The 21,174-nt window shown below is 49.3% G+C and overlaps 1 protein-coding gene, 1 long non-coding RNA gene and 1 pseudogene across 2 annotated transcripts in view; 2 read left to right on the top strand and 1 right to left on the bottom strand.

The window, feature by feature from the left end:
- LOC116988602 (uncharacterized protein C1orf109-like) overlaps positions 1-21,174 on the bottom strand; it is a 166,213-nt gene that overhangs the window by 60,807 nt on the left and 84,232 nt on the right. The gene's annotated exons all lie outside the window — the stretch shown is intronic.
- LOC116988604 lies at positions 39-2,828 on the top strand. The gene is made up of 3 exons (XR_004416000.1): positions 39-139; positions 950-1,036; positions 2,780-2,828. It is a non-coding gene; the product is annotated as an uncharacterized LOC116988604 (long non-coding RNA).
- On the top strand, positions 12,003-12,192 carry LOC116988655 (annotated as a pseudogene).

Genomic DNA, 21,174 nt, shown 5'->3' with positions numbered 1-21,174 from the left:
AGTTTCACCTGTCATCTGTTGTGTATCTTGCTAACATAGGTTGCCAGCGACAGCGGCTCGTGTGCGAAAGATGGGGGAGCGTGTGTTTAGCTTCACGGGAAGCCCTCTCGTTGATGCCACAGAAACAGAGAATAAACAGGTGAGCTGACGACGGAATTTAATACAAGCAAAACACAAAAGTACTGCAGAAACTCAGTGGGTCAAGCAGCATCTGCAGAGGGAATGGACAGGCAACTTGGCGTTGGCACACTTCAGACTGTTTGTAGTTTGGTGGGGTGGACAATCTGGAAAAAGATGGGTGCCGGACATTGCCTGGCAAGTGATAGGTGGATACGGGTAGGGGGGTTTGATGAACAGATGGGTGCATGAGGGCTAGAGATAAAAAGGAGACGGGGGGGGGGGGTCTGATAAGGAGAGAAGAGATGTGGAATGTAAAGCCGGAGGCAGCGATATAGGCAGAAGGGGACATGCAGAAGAGGGAAGATGGAGGATAAAAGGGTGATGAAGCAGCAGGGGTTTGGAACATCTATAACATCTTTGGTCATTTAATAATGGGTTCTGGTTGGTTTAGTTTAGAGACAGCCTGGAGACAGGCCCTTCGGCCCACTGAGTCCACACTGACCAGTGATCCCCGTATGCAAGTACTATTCCACACAGAAGGGACAATAAACAATTTTTACCAAAGCCAATTAACCTACAAACATATATCTTTGGCGTGTGGGAGGAAACCAGAGCACCTAGAGAAAACCCGTAGGGAGAACGTACAAACTCCGTGCAGGCAGCACCCGTAGTCTGGATCGCGCCCACGTCTCATTCGTTGTAAGGCAGCAACTCTACCGCTGTGCCACCCTTTTATTCTGCCAATTTATCCTACAATCGGGTTTAAGTTGATTTAATCTCTACAGGAGTTCTATTCCCCCCCCCCCCCCCCCCCCCCTCTCTGTTGTAGGACATCCAAATTCTGGCCAGCAAGATAAGCAGCACAGATTTAACTGAACTGGATGACCAGACATTTAAAAGTATTGAACAGCTATCTGTAAGTATCACATTCTTAAATGTAATGCTCCTAATTTTTCAAATATGCCTTGATCACACTATAATGATTGTAGTTGCAGCAAATTACTAATATGATATTCTGTCAGGCCGGCTGCTCCAGTTCGTGAGTCTTCATGCATGTCTAATATAATTTTCTACATTTATTAGTGACATTGAAAATAACTTTAGGTGTCTCATCATTCAAATAACTAACTTGGTTATCAATTTTTAAATTATGAGACAAAAACAGACTGCTGGAGGTGCAGCGCACAGGCCTTGAACCTGGTGAGACGCAGGAGGAGCCCGGCTAGGACTCATCCCACAGAGCCCAGTCCCAGAGTCTCCAAATCCTTGCAGAGTAGTTATTAAGATGGCTGATCCGTGGGCGATTGCTGCTGGTGCACAAGTCGGGGCCTGATCAACCCTAGCTGGGTCGCCTGGGCGAGGGTGTCTGATGTTGTGAGACCCGAAACACCCTATGACCCCAGGTCACATCACTGAGGATGCGTCCCAGCGCATCTAGAAAATGTATATTTTTCACCTTCTCACAGCTGGTTGGGCATCTTTGGGAAGAAACGGGAATTTTATGGGGGAGTGGAATAAATTATGGGAATCTTGCTTGAATATCAATTATCTGAAAAATCAAAGGATAATTGCTTGTTTTTTTTCAAAGGTGCTAATGTTAATCTAGTGCTATACAGATATGATCTCTTCTAGACGTGAGGATCCAGTTTGTGAATGCGGGCATCCAGTTATTTAGCTACACTTAGTGAGATTACATTATCTGCATGAAAAGGGAGCACTTTTCAGATGGAAATTTGGATGATTTGGATTAGAAATCAAATGATATTTCCCTTTCATTTCCTATCACCCATTCTCTCTGCTAGTCTGGGATAAATTGCACTCATTTTCTCTTATTCACTGTCACCATCATCGACTCTACTCGGGGCCATAACTCAGATTTTAAGTTGAGCGAGGACCTTAACTTCCTCCTTCGTGCAGTTCATAAACTCATCGCCTCCAGGAGCAGATTAAGCCCATTTGGCCCATCATGTTTCCTCTGGCATTCAATCATGGCTAATCTATCGTTCCTTCTCAACCCCATTCTCCTGCCTTTGCCCCGTTACCCCTGACACCCGTACTAATCAAGAATCTGTCCTCTCCACCTTAAAATATCCATTGACTTGGCCTCCCAAGCAGTCTGACAACGAATTCCACAGATTCGCCGCCCTCTGACTCTAGAAATTCCTTCTCTCATTTCTAAAGGTACTTCCATTTATTCCGAAGCTACGGCCTCTGGTTTGAGACTCTCCCACGGGTGGAAACATCCCCCCCCCCCCCCCCCCCCCCATTCATAATACACAATGAGTCCGTAAGTGATAGGAGCACAATTAGGCCATCTGGTCCATCATGTCTACTCCACCATTCATTCATGGCTGATCTATCTCGCCCTCCTAACATTATTTTCTCCCCTTCCTCCTCCCCATAACCTGTAATAATTAAGTATCTATCAATCTCTGCCTTAAAAATATCCATTGACTTGGCCTTCACAGCCTTCAGAGGCAAATGAGTTCTACAGATTCCACAGATCTTTAGTCATTTTCTGACTAAAGAAATTCATCCTCATCTCCTAAAGGAACATCCAACATCCTTCAATTATTACATTTATTGGGTGGATGGGTTGGGTAAGAATAGTGTAACAAATGTTAGAGTGCAGCATACTAATTTGTCTCTTGTTTTGTAGCGTCAGCTCAATGAAATGTTGAATACGACAAGATGAAAGCAAAGATGACTGTAATTAATTCATGTGACTTGTTTAAAGTTTGTATTATATGGTTTGAAAGTGAATAAACGTTATTAAACATTATAGATTTTGCAACTGGAGGGTATAAAGCATTGCTAGTTTTAGTTAACAATTACACACAGGCTATTCCTGCCTTTGAGTTTCACGTAATTATTTTTTTTGCACAGAAGTTTCCTTTCTTTAACATCCTCTCTTATCAGATTAGAGCTGCATTATTAATTTAGTGACTGCAATAAGTAAATGCCGAAAGGTGGCAGCTATGGTGGAAAACAGACAAATAACATTTTGGGTTGGGACCTGACACAATGTCACCCATCTGTTTTCTTCAGATATGCTGCCTGACCTGTTGAGTTACTCCAACACTTTGTGTCTATCTTCGGGACACTTCTTGAGACTGAAGAAGGTCCTGACTGCTTCCATGGGAGAACCTCCAACGCCACTCTATCCTGCTGCCCTTCTCTTAATGCTAACAATGCCACTTCACTTTGTCCTAAAGCAAACTACACTATCCTTTTTCTTATGAGTCCATTGCTGCTGCCCTATGATCTGATGTCTGGCCCCAACCCCTGACCTCTTCTCCAATGCTTGACTACCTATCTCCAGCAGATCACTCCCATAGTACCTCTGCTAACTCCTTGAGTTCTAAGCCCACCTTCATGTTGCACACTCTCTTATTTCCTCTTAGTGACTATCCTAGGTTGTTCTTCACATGGAAGAGCATCTTTTAATCTCTGCAGTCCACATAGTGAAGTAGGTTTTTAGCTGTGCTTTGTGCAATCTGAAATGTGGAACTGGTATCAAAGAAGGTGCACTGGGTAATCTGAGCTGTTTTTCTGTCTTATGAGCAACATACAACCATACCGCCACTATATCTAGCTTTCCCTTATTTCCAGACTATTTTTAACTGCTCAAATTTTCCAACTTCCCGTTATGTGATCTGAGCTGCAGAGAATGATGTTTAGTTTAGAGATGCAGCGTGGACATGGGCCCTTTGGCCTACTGAATCCAGGCTGACCATCAATCGCCCATTAGCATAGAGCTAGTATGATCCAACTTTTTCATCCACTCCCTACACACAAGGGGCAATTTGCAGAGCTGGGGGCAGTTAACCTACAAACCCGCACGTCTTTGGGATGTGGGAGGGAATTGAAGCATCCAGAGGAAATCCAAGTGGTCATCAGGGAGACAGCACATAAAGTCAAGATCAACCCCAGGTGTCTGGCATTGAGGCAGCAGCTCTACCAGCTGCCCTGAATAATTGTCCACTGGATTCATTTTACCTCAATTTCTTCATTTAAAACAAAAAATTGGATACTGTAAACTAGTGGCTGGGAATTTAACCTGGGCCAACTGCTCGGTGGGCAGATATGAAAGGAACGTTTATAACAATACCAAGAGAAATTGCTGAATAATCAGTTTTCAAAACTCCATGTCAATTAAACAGAAAACTGCATAATTCATCCTGCTTGGGAATTGATGCTACAGGATTCGCAGTGGGGTAGGGGGTAGATTTTAAAAATAAACCTTGCCTAATTATAAACTGTCTTTTATCCTCCAAAAAAAGGTGCCTTTGGTCCCATGTCTGTTGTACTGCTTTATGAAAAGGTGCAACTATTTCAATAAATCTGCCTTGTAATGAATACAGCTGGAGTGATTCATGGATAAAATGAATGCCCTTTTCACCACAAGATGGCAATATGTCAACAAATAGAGTGAATGAAAGTAGGAATGCACTGTCAAGAGTCTGACCAAATTGCAGTAAAAAATAAGTTGTTTCTAAGATATTTGTAACAGAGGACTTTAGTTTTGGATTCATCTTGTTTAACAACTCAAGGCTGAGCCTGCAAGTGTTTATTGAAGAACAACAACAATCCATAGCACAGAAAATATTTGTTGACTACTGTACTGTAACTCAGTATTAGAAACCATCAGCAATGAAATGTCACAGTGATATTCAAGTGTGAGCATTATCTACTGGCAAACTAGCCCAGTGTGCAATCCCTGCAGGCTTTTGACCTAAATCGTTGACAATCCCTTTCCAGCTGACTGCTATTGCTCTATTCGCCAAGATCATCCAGCAGATTATTGTGCTAAATGTATCTCCCTTCCTCAATCAAACGTTAAAGGGCTGCAGAGATAGAGCTGCTTCCTTACAACACCAGAGACCCGGGTTTGATCCTGACTATAGGTGGAGTCTGTACATTCTCCCTTTGACCTACTTGGGTTTTCTCCGAGATCTTCGGTTTCCTCCCATACTCCAAATAGGTACAGGTTTGTAGGCTAATTAACTTGGTATAAATGTAAAATTGTCTCTCGTGTGTGTTGGGTAGTGTTAATGTGTGGGGATCACTGTTCGCCGTAGACTCGGATGTGTCAAGGGGCCTGCTTCTGTGCTGTATTTCTAAACTAAACATTCATGGGGAGGGCAGCGGGTCTGTGCAGTACTTTTTATGACTTGCATATCCAGAGTACTCCAAAATGTAACATCACGTGTTGTGATTCATTTGAGTGGGACTCCTGTATATGTGGCAGATTTAACTTGGTTGGTTCAGTGGGCAGTGAGAAATCTGGATCTTGCCCTGGCACTTTCCACAGAACAGCACAGGGGGTTGGATGGAAATCTTCACAACGGCTCACTATGGGAAGTTGCTGCATGTCCTGCTGAGTTACTCCAGCATTTTGTGTCAATCTTTGCTAGGGGAAGAACCAAATGGATCTCTGAAGAAAATGCCCAGTTAAGGGCCTGTCCCATTTGAACGACCTAATCCATGAGTTTAGAATACCCTAGACGAGTTGGAAAAAAATGTCAAGGGCATGTTGACTTGCCGAAGTAAGAGACCTCCTACGACTATGTCTACGACCCCCTCGACCTCATCTTTCCACACCTAAGACCAACATATTGCCTCCAGACTCCCTTCCACACTTGACCCGTTCCAGTTTGCTTACAGGCCAAACCGCTCCACAGAGGATGCCATATCCTCCGTACTCCACCTGAGCCTGGCGCATCTAGAGAAGAACACACATGTGCGAATACTGTTCGTGGACTTTAGTTCAGCATTCAATACAATCATCCCTCAGCACTTGGTAAGGAAATTTGGTTCATTGGACCTCGGCACCTCCTCGTGTAACTGGCTACCGGACTTCCTCACTGACCGACACCCGTCAGTGTGGGTTGGAAACAACACCTCCAACATCATCTCTGAGCACTGGTTCCCCTCAGGGCTGTGTCCTGAGTCCACTGCTGTTTATCCTGATGACCCACGACCGTTGTGCCAGGTTTAGTACAAACCACATCATGAAGTACGCAGATGACACAACAGTGGTGGGCCTTATCCGAGGGCCAGGGAGGAGGTGAAACAACTGGTGGACTGGTGCAACACGAACAATCTGATCCTGAATGTTGACAAAACAAAGGAGGTCATCGTTGACTTCAGGAGAAACTGGCACATTCACACACCACTTCACATTAATGACAGTGATGTGGAGTTGGTCAGTAGCACTAAGTTCCTGGGGGTGCAGATCACGAACAGTCTGACCTGGTCACAAAACATTGTATCACTAGCTAGGAGAGCACAGCAACGTTTGCACTTTCTGTGCCGGATGAGAAGAGCTCACCACCCCCATCCCATCCTCACCACTTTCTACAGGGGCACCATAGAGAGCATTTTGACCAGCTGCATCTCTGTCTGGTTTGGGGACTGCAAAGCCTCCGACTGGAAGTCTGTGCAGAGTAGTGAGGACGGCTGAAAAAATCATCGGGACTTCTCTTCCTTCAATCCGGGACATTGCGTGCAAACGTTGCTTGTGCAAACGTTGCTTGTCCAAAGCCAACAGCATTATAAATGACCCCACACATCTTCATCATGGACTGTTCACTCTGCTGCCCTCGGGCAAAAGGTATCGCAGTACAAGGAGCAGAACGGCCAGGTTTTACAACAGCTTCTTCCCCCGAGCCATCAGACTCTTGAATTCCATACAATGTGCCGCCACTATTATCTATTTTATCTTTTTATCTATTTTATCCTTGTTATTTTATGTTGCACAGTGGTCCAGATGCAACAAAATTTATGACAATAAAGTCTTTGATTGAACTACGACTAGCTACGAGTGGAAAATGATCACATGATAAAATTATGTCATGATTGCATTTTTTTTTTCCTCTGGCCAGTCACCGACCTACGACTACCATCACGACCTACCTACGAGTAAAAAGTATCAATTTTTTCCATGCCGACTTTTTTACTCGTGGACATTTTTTTATCAGGCTGCAAAAAACGCCGTGACCAACTTGAGGCACAAGTACGCGGAGACCACTCACGAGCGTGAGGAAGAGTTATGAAGACCTACGATCTCGTGGCGACCGTGCTGCGAGTATGAGTCGAGGGCAAATTAGGTCGTGAAAGTGGGACAGGGGCTTTAGTTTCCTGAAACTCAGTAGATGGCGTGGAGTACCTAACCTTTCCACTGGTAAACCTTTACCTAACCAGGTAAAAAGTCAGTGATATTCACAACTTGGATCAATCACAAAGTCATTCTAGGGGATTAGAAACATATTTAAAACAGTACATGTTCACATTTGCTTCGGTCCAATTTATAACAATATAACTGAAGAAAAACAAGAATTTTGTTTCATTTGAGGATAAGCTGAATTTGGAAGCAGTAATTCATAACACCAAAATATTACAGTAACACAGAACAAAATCTAGAAAATGGCTGAATGAGTCCCAGACACAGTGACAGCACAAGGTCGGCCCTTGGAGATAAGCAACATGACAGATTGCTCAACATCTCATCACCTTCCACGTGAAATGTTAAACCAGGTTTCTGCCATCTTTTATGCCATCTCGGATGAACATAAAAAGATTCAACTGGGCAAGTTATATAGTTGGTCAATCTCCCCTGGGCTTGATTAAATCTCAGAAAGCGCAGAAACAGGGCCTATGTCCCACAATGTCTGTGCCCAATATAATATTTAGATAAACTAATCTCCTTTGCCTGCACATGGAGATAATTCTCAGGGAGAAGATACAAATTCCGTAAAGACAGCACCCGTACTCGGGATCAGACCTGGGTTGAATCAAACGCGGCACAGTAAGGCAGCAACTCTACTGCTGCGCCACCGTGCCACCCCAATGTCTAAAGTCTGCTCCTAGTTCCATCTACTCTACAACACTCTCCAGGGCCCGACCTCTCAATGTGAACCTACTGCCCTGAAATGTTATCATCGTAGATAGTTTAGTTTAGTCTACTGTCACGTGTATGAAAGTACAGATTAAAGCTTTTTTTTGCATGCTAACCAGATAGTAAGTTGCAAATTTACAAGGCATCCCGGTAACCATGGCAATTACTGATATTATTTGAGAGAAATGCAACTTGAAATGTTAGCCTGAATTTTCAGCTTAAGTTACTGTCCCTCGCTAATTAATTCCACGGTTCAGTCACATTATGGTCGATATAGAATAAATAGAGTCATAGAATCTTAGAGTGTGGAAACAGGCCCTTCGGTCCAACTTGTCCACACTGGCCATCATGTCCCAGCTACACTAGTCCCACCTGCCTGCGTTTAGCCCATATTCCTCTAAACCTGTCCTATTCACGTACCCGATTCTTAAACATTGGGATAGTCCCAGCCTCAACTTAAACGTTTCCCCTTCATCTTTTCCCCATAAACCGATGTCCTCTGGTCCTCGATTCGCCTACTCTGGGCAAGAGATTCTGAGCAACTACCGGATCTATTCCTCTCATGATTTTATACACCTCTATAAGATCGCCCCTCATCCTCCTGCGCTCCAGGGAATAGAGTCCCAGCCTACTCAACCTCCCCGAAAGCTCAGACCCTCTAGTCCTGGCAACATCCTCGTCAATATTCTCCGTACCCTTTCCGGCTTGTAGTCCCCTTGTAGATATGCGGTCCTTTTAATTCACAGCTCCTATTAACAAATCTCTATCTCCTTGGTCTTTTTTCCTTGAAAAACTACCTTTAGGTCCAATTGGCACTGGCTCACCGAGTGATCTTTGCAACCCCCACAAAGGTGAAAGAGACTTAACCAATCCGCGGCAGAATCCCACATGTATGTGAAGTGGAATCTCCCAGTCCTGGACCCAGGCCAACTTACGGAAATGATCAAGATAAAGAAGCCTAGAAATAAGTGGCAGCTGCTTTTATCAACATCCGTACATCGTTCTCTTGAGCAAGTCTGTCCCAAGTATCGATTTCTTTATTAATGAGTGTTTTTAACGATAAGATTTAACATTGTTTTTCTGCAGTCTACAAGCCTAGATTGTGATTCAATTGTGAGTATGCTTCCCTATAAGTTTAGCCTAGTTTACAGATACAGCACGAAAACAGGCCCCTCAGCCCACCAAGTCCGCGCCAACCAGCGATCCCCGCACACACACTGTCCTACACACCAGGGACAATTTACAATTTTACCAAAGCCAATTAACCTACAGGTTAATTGTACAGGATACTGAGTTGGATGATCAGCCATAATCATATTGAATGGCGGTGCAGGCTCGAAGGGCCGAATGGCCTACTCCTGCACCTAATTTTTATGTTTCTATGTTAACCTACAAACCTGCACATCTTTGGAGAGCGGGAGGAAACCGGAACTCCTGGAGAAAACCCACGCAGGTCACGGGGAGAAGGTACAAACTCCGTACAGGCAGTGCTCGTAGTCAGAATCGGACGTGGGTCTCTGGCGCTTCAACTGCGCAACCGTGCCACCCTAGTCACAGGCTTGTGGGATTAATTCCCACCCAAACAACTCAACCATAAAATTCAGGCTAGCATTTTACATCAAGCAGCAACTCAGAACAAATGGGGTTCAGAACCCCACAAATAAAGCTCCACCATTGCGTCCCGGTTACAATTCGATGCTTGGCACGACAAACAAACTAATCAAACCTACAGTCCCGCTGTTTCTTGTGCCTCCATGTTTGGAGTTCTGCCAGACTCAAGTATTGGGTGGGAGTGGAACAGAGGGGAGAGTGAGATTCACCTATAAAGCTGCAGGGAAATGAATCTGCACTCAGGCAGTCCAGAGACAGTGGCTGCTCCTGAAAGACTCCATCATTCACAAGTGTCAAAAAAATAGTAAAATTAATGGGAATATTAAAAATGCTAAGAATTAGAACATAAAATACAGGAACATTTTACCGAGCTCCATTAATTAAACAAAGTGTAAATGATTGTGTTCTATTATTGTTTGACAGAATGATTAAAACTGAATAACTTGTGATTAAAAATTTTAACCCCACAATGAATGTTTTAATCCTCAGATACAAGTGATTTTTAAGTCTATTCATCATCAGATTGCTGTCTTCACTGTATTAGTGGGATTATTATGTCAGCTGAGAATGGCCACTATATTACTTCTTACACCGCAGGTATTGGTCTTGACAAAACTAAATAGCTTTAAAATCCATTTTGGTGGATAGTTAAGAGGAATGCAGAATGACGAACATTGTTCATTCCCCAGAGCCAGATAGTAAACATATGATTTTAGAATGACCTTGTCTTCTACAAACATATTTCATGATACAATACCAATCATAGAACAGAGAACAGACACACAGTAATCAACAGACCAGGCAGCATCTCCGAAAAAGGTCGACACAAACTCAATGGGACAGGTAGCATTTATGGCGAGAAGGAATGGGTGACGTATCGGGTCGAGACCCTTATTCAGACGTCTCTGGAGAACATGGATGGATGTTGTTTTGGGTCGGGACCCTAAAACTTACATGTAAACCAGCATCTGCAGTTCTTTCTTAATCCATAGAAAAGAACAATGCAGAAACAGGGCCGATGTCCCATAATGTATGATCCCTATATAATATTTAGATAAACTAATCTCCTTTGCCTGCACATGATCCATTTCTGTCCACTCCACCCCTGCATATCCATGTACGTATCTAAAAGCATCTTAAACACCACTATCACACCGGCCTCCATCACAACGCAGCAGGTTCCAGGCATCCACCACCTTCTGTGTAAAAATTTGCCACACACATCTCCATTAAACTTTGCCCCTCTCAACTAAATGCTATACCCTCTAGTCTTTTAACATCTCCACTCTGGTAAAGAGTTCTGAGTGCCTCTCATAATTTTACACACTTCTATCAGGTCGCCCCTCAACCTCTGGCGCTACACAGAAAACAATCTAAGTCTGCCCCATTTGTCCATTTGTAGCTAATACCTAGTTAATTTTATCTATCTTCCGTATTTAGAATTGTTCCCAAGTCTGACAAACAAGTCACAGTCTGAAGAAAGGTCTCGACCTGAAACGTCACCTATTCCATTTCTCCAGAGATGCTGCCTGACCCACTGAGTTACTCCAGCTTTTTGTGTCTGCCTTAAGTCACAGGCTTATCAACAGAAACAAAGAACTAAAGATGCTGGTTTATACCAAAGATCGACGCAGAGTGCTGGAGTAGCTCAGCAGGTCAGGCAGCATCTTTGGGGAACATGTATAGTTGATGTTTCAGGTCTGGATGCTTCTTTATTTCAGTCTGTCCATGTTCTCCACAGACAGGGCGGCACGGGGTACAGCGCCAGAGACCCGGAATCGATCCAGGCTACGGGTGCTATCTATATGGAGTTTGCACGTTCTCCCTGTGCCCTGCGTGAGTTTTCTCCAAGAACTTTGGTTTCCTTCCACACTCCAGACGTACATTTTTGTAAGTCAATTGGCTTGGTAAAGAAGTAAAAAGTGTCCCTGTTGTTATTGTGCGAGGATCGCTGGTCGGTGTGGACTCGATGGGCCAAAGGGCCTGTTTCTGCGCTGTACCTCTACACTAAACTAAACAAAAGCTGCTGCCTCACCCGCTGAGTTACTCCAGCACTATGTGTCCTTTATTTGTGAATGAAACCAAGGGGCAGTCTGACATCCAGCGGAGAACTGCAGAACTGCAGGCTGGAAGCCAGCCGGGTTATTATCATTTAGGGAAGATATGCAAATAAGAAGGACGAACACAAAGCATTATGTTTTGAAAGGTAACAGTAATTTAGACAAAAAAGAATGGCAATACATAAAGTTATACTTTGTTTCTAGGTAGTGAGTGCCTAAGAAGATGCGATCTAAGTTTTGTAATTGCGGCCCGTGTTGGATTAAAGAAGTGGTGATAGTGGTTGGGTGTGTGTGAGCAACCGCTGCAAAGCATACTTACCTGGCAGGGGAGAATCGGTGGTCACGATGGCCGATCTCCCAGGACGAGAAGTCCTGGAGGCAGTAGATATCCCTGGGCTCGAACTTGCAGGTCTCCAGCAATACTCCAGGACTTCCCGGGTAACGGTTATTTTGACGTTACATTACCTGGCAGGGGAGACACCATGATCACCTGTCCCCGGTTTTGGCTAAGATCAAGTGTAGTATCTGTTCTTATCAGTCAGTAAAAGAGCTAAATAAAGAGCGTCTGTTCTTATTAGAACAGGGAAAGAGATCTGTTCTTATTAGAACAGTCCTGGCGGTCCTTTAAGGACAGGAGCTGCAGATTACGATTTAAAAAATCGTAGCAATGGCAGCTGCAATGGGAACTAGAGGACAGGGTATCCGCAATACCCTGAGGATTAGTGTCAAGGATCTCAGTGAGGGGATGCCCTTCAGTCGGGACACCTTTGTAAAAAAGGTATTGCTGGAAACCTGCAAGTTCGAGCCCAGGGATATCTACTGCCTCCAGGACTTCCCGGGTAACGGCTATTTCGATGTTACATTTGTGCTTCCGACAGGATGGCAAAAACTGCTAAAGGATTTCAAGGAGAAGGGGAATGAAGCTCCGCTGTCGTTGCTGAAGGTGCAGCCACTCTTCACCCTCCCAAACCAAAAGGAAAGGACGATCACGGTCCATATGTTTAACCCACATGTGCCCGTAGTGGATGTCCTCACCTTCCTTGCTCGCTACGTCGACGGAGCAGTGAACAGCGTGGACGTGAAGGATCTGCATGGGATTTGGACGAGCAAGCGGCAGGTCAAGGTAAAACTGAGGGTGGACAAGGAAGGAACTCTCCTCCACCCTCCATCAGTTTTCGCAATTGGAGGAAACCGAGGATATTTAATTTACGTGGGGCAGCCCAGAGTTTGCAGAAAGTGTAATAAGCCTGGACATGTGATGGCCCAATGCAATGCAGTGGTCTGCAAAAACTGCAAAACGGAGGGCCACGAGACAAAGGACTGTCAAGCCAGCAAGAACTGTAACCTGTGTGGGGAGGGAGGCCACCTTTACAGGGCCTGCCCAAAAAGAGCATGCACATATGCACAGGCAACAAGAGGGGCGGCTTCCAGCACCCCCAGGGTAGGTGAGACACCCACTACCACTGCCAAGTCCCCAGCAGAAAGGGGAAACAGGGATGAGGACAGCCCAACCACCTCAGCCACCTCAACCACCTCGAGCCCCCAAGTGCCAGGAGAACTCCAGCACCAAGCCCAGGAGGGAGAGTCGATGGAGGAGGGGGGAGAGCAAATTTGGACTACTGTAAAATCCAAAAAACACCAGAAGGGTCAGCACACGGAGCAGAGGCCAGAAAGGGATGGCAAGCCCAAAAAAAACCACCAAAAAACGGTCTCTCTCCCTGACAGAAGGGAGAAACCTCTCCTCGTCGGAGGATGAGGCGAACGGGAAACCCCACAAGAAGAAAATCGGGGCGGAAAGGAGAAGGTGCAGGACGATTGTACACCTGCACCAGGAGACCGAGAGCAGTGCAGCGGTCGAGGGGCTCCAGCCCCAGGACATCGGGAGCAGTGCAGCGATCGAGGGGCTCCGGCCCCAGGACAACGGGAGCAGTGCAGCGGTCGAGGGGCTCCGGCCCCAGGACAACGGGAGCAGTGCAGCGATCGAGGAGCTCCAGCCCCAGGGCATCGGGAGCAGTGCAGCGGTCGAGGGGCTCCAGCCCCAGGGCATCGGGAGCAGTGCAGCGGTCGAGGGGCTCCAGCCCCAGGGCATCGGGAGCAGTGCAGTGGCCATTGGGCCCCAGCTCCGGGCAACCGGGAGCTTTGTAGCGGCCGATGGGCCCCAGCTCCGGGCAACCGGGAGTATCGTAGAGGCCGATGGGCCCCAGCTCCGGGCAACCGGGAGCAGTGCAGCGGCCATTGGGCCTCAGCTCCGAGTTTCCGGGAGCAGTAAGCCTGTCACTGAGCCCCAGCCACGAGAGACGGGGGAAGCGGCGCACCCAGAAGGGGGTAAAACGAGCAGCCCCCCCCCAACGACACCTCGGGTTACCACAGGGGAAACCCAACCCGTTGAGGAGGCCGGGTATCTGAGCCCAGGAAAGGTGAGGCAATTCACCGAAGCGGTGGGCATGAGGGAGCAGGAAAACGGACTCTAAAGGACAATGGAGCTCAAACTGGCATCCTTAAACGTGCGCAGTGTGAAGAGCACTGCGCGATGTGTTAATGCCTTGCAGTACCTGGCCAAGGTCAAGGCAGATGTGACTTTTCTACAGGAGTGCGGGTTGCCACACCTCCGCTGTTATCGGAGGTGGTCGCGATGGTGGCCCCACGGACTGTCTGTGTGGTCGGGGGGCAATGATTGTCGTGCTTCTGGCCTGGGGATCTTGCTGCGGGGAGGGAACTTCGCCATCACTGAGGTCAGGGAGGTGGTTGCGGGGCGTCTCCTCGTGGTGGATGTAATGTACCGTGGTTCTCCGCTCCGGCTGATTAATGTGTATGCCCCACCCGTGCGGAGCGAGCGGCAGGCCGTTCTCCAGCAGCTCCCAGTGCTGTTGGCCACGTCCCGGCAGCTCGTTCTGGCCGGTGACTTCAACTGCATCATTGATGCGGCTGGACGATCCGGCAGTGCTGACAACAGACTGGACAGCACGTCCAAGTTCCTGATGGAAACGGTAAAAGACGCAAAGCTGCGCGACGCCTTCAGCGACCCTGCAGGCGGGCCCCAGCCGCGGTTCACCTGGTCGAGATCGGACGGTTTGGCCCGATCCCGGATAGACTTCGTCTTCACCACGAAGGCCGTCACGGTGAGACACACCGACCTCACGCCGGTGTTCTTCTCTGACCACTGCCTCCTTCAGGCTTCCTGTCACCTACAGGAGGACCGGAAGGCAGGCAGAGGGACGTGGAAGTTAAATGTGAAGCTGTTGACCCCAGAGAACGTTGAGGAGCTAAAGAGGGACTACGCACGTTGGAGAACGGTGAGGCCCCTCTTTGACTCCCCGACACTCTGGTGGGAAGCAACCAAGGAGAACATTAAGAGGTTCTTCATAGCCAAAGGGGTTCAGAGAGCAAGACAGAGTCAGAGGGAATTGTGCCAACTCCAGACAGAATTGCAACAACTGCTCCTTCTGCAGTCGAGGGGGGTGGATGTGAGGGAGGAACTTAGAGAGGTGAAGGACCGGCAAGCTCGGCTCTTTACCTCTGAATCCTCCAAGATCATCTTCCGATCCAGGGTCCGCCATGTGGAGCAGGATGAGACGTGCTCACGTTTCTTCTTCCATAAGGTTCACAGGGGGAGCTCTGTGATCAACAGCCTTAGGGAGGAGGACGGCTCGGTAGCATCCTCGCAGACAGACATGATGAGGGTCTGCAAATCCTTTTACTCGGAATTGTATGACCAAAAGGCCACAGACAGCACCGCCTCCCAGAACTTCCTGTCCTCTATCACGGAGGTCTTGGAGGACAGCAAGCAGGAGAGTCTGGACCAACCACTGACCCTAGAGGAGCTGACTGGCTCCATCCGCTCCTTTGACTCGAGTAAAACTCCCGGAAGCGATGGCTTACCGGCCGAGTTGTATTCGGCTCTGTGGGACTGGGTGGGCCCGGACCTGCTGGAAGTGTACAACGACATGCTTCTAGCCGGCAGCATGTCAGACTCCATGAGGAAGGGCAGCATCACCCTAATCTACAAGCAGAAGGGGGAGATGAAAGATATAAAGAATTGGAGACCCATAACATTGTTGAATGTAGATTACAAGATCCTGTCTAAGGCCATCGCCAACCGGGTCAAGTCTGCTCTGGGACGGGTGATCCACCCGGACCAAACCTGTGCTGTACCTGGCAGGAAAATCTCAGACAGCCTAGCGCTGCTGAGAGATACCATCGCCTACGTGCAGGACAGACGGGTGGATGCCTGCCTAGTCAGCTTGGACCAGGAGAAGGCCTTCGACAGGATATCGCACACGTACATGAGGGACGTGCTCTCCAAAATGGGTTTTGGGGAGGGAATCCGAAATTGGATCAAACTGATCTACACCGACATCCGTAGTGCAGTCCAAATCAATGGGTGGGAATCAGACAGTTTCCCTGTAAGGTCTGGAGTCAGGCAGGGTTGCCCTCTCTCTCCTGTCTTGTTTGTCTGCTGTATTGAACCTTTTGCCGAGTCCATCAGGAAGGATGCGAGCATAAGAGGAGTGACATTGCCAGGCAGTGGAGGCATTCAGGTCAAGACCTCCCTGTACATGGACGATGTCGCCGTCTTCTGCTCGGATCCAAGGTCGGTCCGCAGATTGATCAGCATCTGTGACCAGTTTGAGTCGGCCACGGGAGCCAGGGTGAACCGCAGGAAGAGCGAGGCCATGCTCTTTGGCAACTGGCCCGACCGATCTTCCATCCCCTTCACCATCAAGCCTGACTTCTTGAAGGTGCTGGGAATCTGGTTCGGGGGGGCTGAGTCGAGTAACAAGAATTGGCTGGAGCGGATAGCCAAGGTGGGGAGGAAGCTGGAGCTGTGGAAGCAACGCTCCCTCTCCATAACCGGGAAAAATTTGGTCATCAGGTGTGAGGTGCTCTCGGGTCTGCTGTACTTGGCACAGGTGTGGCCTGTCCCTCCCTCCTACGCCACGGGGATCACCCGGGCCGTCTTCCAGTTCATCTGGGGGTCGAGGATGGACCGGGTACGACGGGTCACCATGTACAAGTCGGCAGACAACGGGGGCAAAAGCGTGCCCAACGTCGCCCTCATCCTGATGGCCACCTTTGTGTGTGGCTGCATCAGGCGGAGTGTAGAGCCAAGGCACGTGGGCACTAAGTGCCACTACCTGCTGAGGTTCTACCTGTCCCCGGTGTTGCGAAGGATGGGCCTGGCGCAGATGCCACGCAATGTACCAGTCAGCTGGACATTGCCGCCCCATCTGACGTATGTTGACAGGTTCTTCCGGACCAACACCTTTGACCACAAGTCCATCGGGCAGTGGTCAGCACGTAATGTCCTGCAGGCACTGCAGGGAAAGGACTCGATGGATCCGGTGGCGTGGTTCCCAGAGCAGACTGCCCAGCTTGTCTGGCAAAATGCCTCATCGCCAGAACTGACCAACAAGCACCAAGACCTGGCTTGGCTGGCGGTGAGGGGAGCCCTCTCGGTTAGATCCTTCCTGCACCGTCGGAACCTCACTACCAGCGCACGCTGCCCCCGGGACGGTTGCTATGGAGAGGAGACGGTTGCCCACCTCTTTGCAGAGTGTGGATTTGCAAAACGAGTCTGGAGAGGTATGAAAGGGTCCCTGGAACGATTTATCCCGAACAGCTCCGTCACAGAGGACTCTGTGATTTACGGACTGTTCCCAGGGACACATTCAGAGACTGACATCGAGTGCTGCTGGAGGGTCATCAACTCGGTGAAAGACGCTCTTTGGTCTGCCCGAGCGTTGCTCACCACCCAGCAGAGCGAGATGTCCGTCGGGGAATGTTGCCGACTGGCCCACTGCAGACTGCAGGAGTACGTGCTAAGGGACTCGCTGAAGCTTGGTGCAGCCAACGCCAAGGCTCGGTGGGGGAGGGCCACAGTCTAGGGTCCTTCCGCTGCTGGACATGGGGGGCACAGTATGGTGGAGACGCCCCTCAAATCACATTAAGGGAAGGTATCCCACACCAGGGGGCCACATGAGTGGCACAGGTGGGGGACATCTCTTGTGGAACTTGAAATGTCAGATGGAAATTTTCGCACTGTGTACACATTGTATATATTTATTACTTGAACAGGGGCCACAGAGTGGCACTGGTGGGGGACTGTTTGGTGAAATTTGACAAATGTAAAAAAATTGTACTGGAAAAAGTTTGTATAGTCTCCGAAAATGTCGGATGAATTTTGTTGGAATGGTTCAGAAATTGTATATATTTTCCAATTGAATAAAGTATATTTTGAAATTTAAAAAAAAAAAAAAATCTCCCAGGACGAGAAGTCCTGGAGGCAGTAGATATCCCTGGGCTCGAACTTGCAGGTCTCCAGCAATACTCCAGGACTTCCCGGGTAACGGTTATTTTGACGTTACATTACCTGGCAGGGGAGACACCATGATCACCTGTCCCCGGTTTTGGCTAAGATCAAGTGTAGTATCTGTTCTTATCAGTCAGTAAAAGAGCTAAATAAAGAGCGTCTGTTCTTATTAGAACAGGGAAAGAGATCTGTTCTTATTAGAACAGTCCTGGCGGTCCTTTAAGGACAGGAGCTGCAGATTACGATTTAAAAAATCGTAGCAATGGCAGCTGCAATGGGAACTAGAGGACAGGGTATCCGCAATACCCTGAGGATTAGTGTCAAGGATCTCAGTGAGGGGATGCCCTTCAGTCGGGACACCTTTGTAAAAAAGGTATTGCTGGAAACCTGCAAGTTCGAGCCCAGGGATATCTACTGCCTCCAGGACTTCCCGGGTAACGGCTATTTCGATGTTACATTTGTGCTTCCGACAGGATGGCAAAAACTGCTAAAGGATTTCAAGGAGAAGGGGAATGAAGCTCCGCTGTCGTTGCTGAAGGTGCAGCCACTCTTCACCCTCCCAAACCAAAAGGAAAGGACGATCACGGTCCATATGTTTAACCCACATGTGCCCGTAGTGGATGTCCTCACCTTCCTTGCTCGCTACGTCGACGGAGCAGTGAACAGCGTGGACGTGAAGGATCTGCATGGGATTTGGACGAGCAAGCGGCAGGTCAAGGTAAAACTGAGGGTGGACAAGGAAGGAACTCTCCTCCACCCTCCATCAGTTTTCGCAATTGGAGGAAACCGAGGATATTTAATTTACGTGGGGCAGCCCAGAGTTTGCAGAAAGTGTAATAAGCCTGGACATGTGATGGCCCAATGCAATGCAGTGGTCTGCAAAAACTGCAAAATGGAGGGCCACGAGACAAAGGACTGTCAAGCCAGCAAGAACTGTAACCTGTGTGGGGAGGGAGGCCACCTTTACAGGGCCTGCCCAAAAAGAGCATGCACATATGCACAGGCAACAAGAGGGGCGGCTTCCAGCACCCCCAGGGTAGGTGAGACACCCACTACCACTGCCAAGTCCCCAGCAGAAAGGGGAAACAGGGATGAGGACAGCCCAACCACCTCAGCCACCTCAACCACCTCGAGCCCCCAAGTGCCAGGAGAACTCCAGCACCAAGCCCAGGAGGGAGAGTCGATGGAGGAGGGGGGAGAGCAAATTTGGACTACTGTAAAATCCAAAAAACACCAGAAGGGTCAGCACACGGAGCAGAGGCCAGAAAGGGATGGCAAGCCCAAAAAAACCACCAAAAAACGGTCTCTCTCCCTGACAGAAGGGAGAAACCTCTCCTCGTCGGAGGATGAGGCGAACGGGAAACCCCACAAGAAGAAAATCGGGGCGGAAAGGAGAAGGTGCAGGACGATTGTACACCTGCACCAGGAGACCGAGAGCAGTGCAGCGGTCGAGGGGCTCCAGCCCCAGGACATCGGGAGCAGTGCAGCGATCGAGGGGCTCCGGCCCCAGGACAACGGGAGCAGTGCAGCGGTCGAGGGGCTCCGGCCCCAGGACAACGGGAGCAGTGCAGCGATCGAGGAGCTCCAGCCCCAGGGCATCGGGAGCAGTGCAGCGGTCGAGGGGCTCCAGCCCCAGGGCATCGGGAGCAGTGCAGCGGTCGAGGGGCTCCAGCCCCAGGGCATCGGGAGCAGTGCAGTGGCCATTGGGCCCCAGCTCCGGGCAACCGGGAGCTTTGTAGCGGCCGATGGGCCCCAGCTCCGGGCAACCGGGAGTATCGTAGAGGCCGATGGGCCCCAGCTCCGGGCAACCGGGAGCAGTGCAGCGGCCATTGGGCCTCAGCTCCGAGTTTCCGGGAGCAGTAAGCCTGTCACTGAGCCCCAGCCACGAGAGACGGGGGAAGCGGCGCACCCAGAAGGGGGTAAAACGAGCAGCCCCCCCCCAACGACACCTCGGGTTACCACAGGGGAAACCCAACCCGTTCAGGAGGCCGGGTATCTGAGCCCAGGAAAGGTGAGGCAATTCACCGAAGCGGTGGGCATGAGGGAGCAGGAAAACGGACTCTAAAGGACAATGGAGCTCAAACTGGCATCCTTAAACGTGCGCAGTGTGAAGAGCACTGCGTGATGTGTTAATGCCTTGCAGTACCTGGCCAAGGTCAAGGCAGATGTGACTTTTCTACAGGAGTGCGGGTTGCCACACCTCCGCTGTTATCGGAGGTGGTCGCGATGGTGGCCCCACGGACTGTCTGTGTGGTCGGGGGGCAATGATTGTCGTGCTTCTGGCCTGGGGTTCTTGCTGCGGGGAGGGAACTTCGCCATCACTGAGGTCAGGGAGGTGGTTGCGGGGCGTCTCCTCGTGGTGGATGTAATGTACCGTGGTTCTCCGCTCCGGCTGATTAATGTGTATGCCCCACCCGTGCGGAGCGAGCGGCAGGCCGTTCTCCAGCAGCTCCCAGTGCTGTTGGCCACGTCCCGGCAGCTCGTTCTGGCCGGTGACTTCAACTGCATCATTGATGCGGCTGGACGATCCGGCAGTGCCGACAACAGACTGGACAGCACGTCCAAGTTCCTGATGGAAACGGTAAAAGACGCAAAGCTGCACGACGCCTTCAGCGACCCTGCAGGCGGGTCCCAGCCGCGGTTCACCTGGTCGAGATCGGACGGTTTGGCCCGATCCCGGATAGACTTCGTCTTCACCACGAAGGCCGTCACGGTGAGACACACCGACCTCACGCCGGTGTTCTTCTCTGACCACTGCCTCCTTCAGGCTTCCTGTCACCTACAGGAGGACCGGAAGGCAGGCAGAGGGACGTGGAAGTTAAATGTGAAGCTGTTGACCCCAGAGAACGTGGAGGAGCTAAAGAGGGACTACGCACGTTGGAGAACGGTGAGGCCCCTCTTTGACTCCCCGACACTCTGGTGGGAAGCAACCAAGGCGAACATTAAGAGGTTCTTCATAGCCAAAGGAGTTCAGAGAGCAAGACAGAGTCAGAGGGAATTGTGCCAACTCCAGACAGAATTGCAACAACTGCTCCTTCTGCAGTCGAGGGGGGTGGATGTGAGGGAGGAACTTAGAGAGGTGAAGGACCGGCAAGCTCGGTTCTTTACCTCTGAATCCTCCAAGATCATCTTCCGATCCAGGGTCCGCCATGTGGAGCAGGATGAGACGTGCT

This window comes from Amblyraja radiata, chromosome 27 (genome assembly GCF_010909765.2).
Source record: "Amblyraja radiata isolate CabotCenter1 chromosome 27, sAmbRad1.1.pri, whole genome shotgun sequence".
NCBI classification, from domain to species: Eukaryota; Metazoa; Chordata; class Chondrichthyes; order Rajiformes; family Rajidae; genus Amblyraja; species Amblyraja radiata.
Note: the sequence above shows the minus strand (reverse complement) of the source record. Positions and strands in the feature narration are given on the sequence as shown.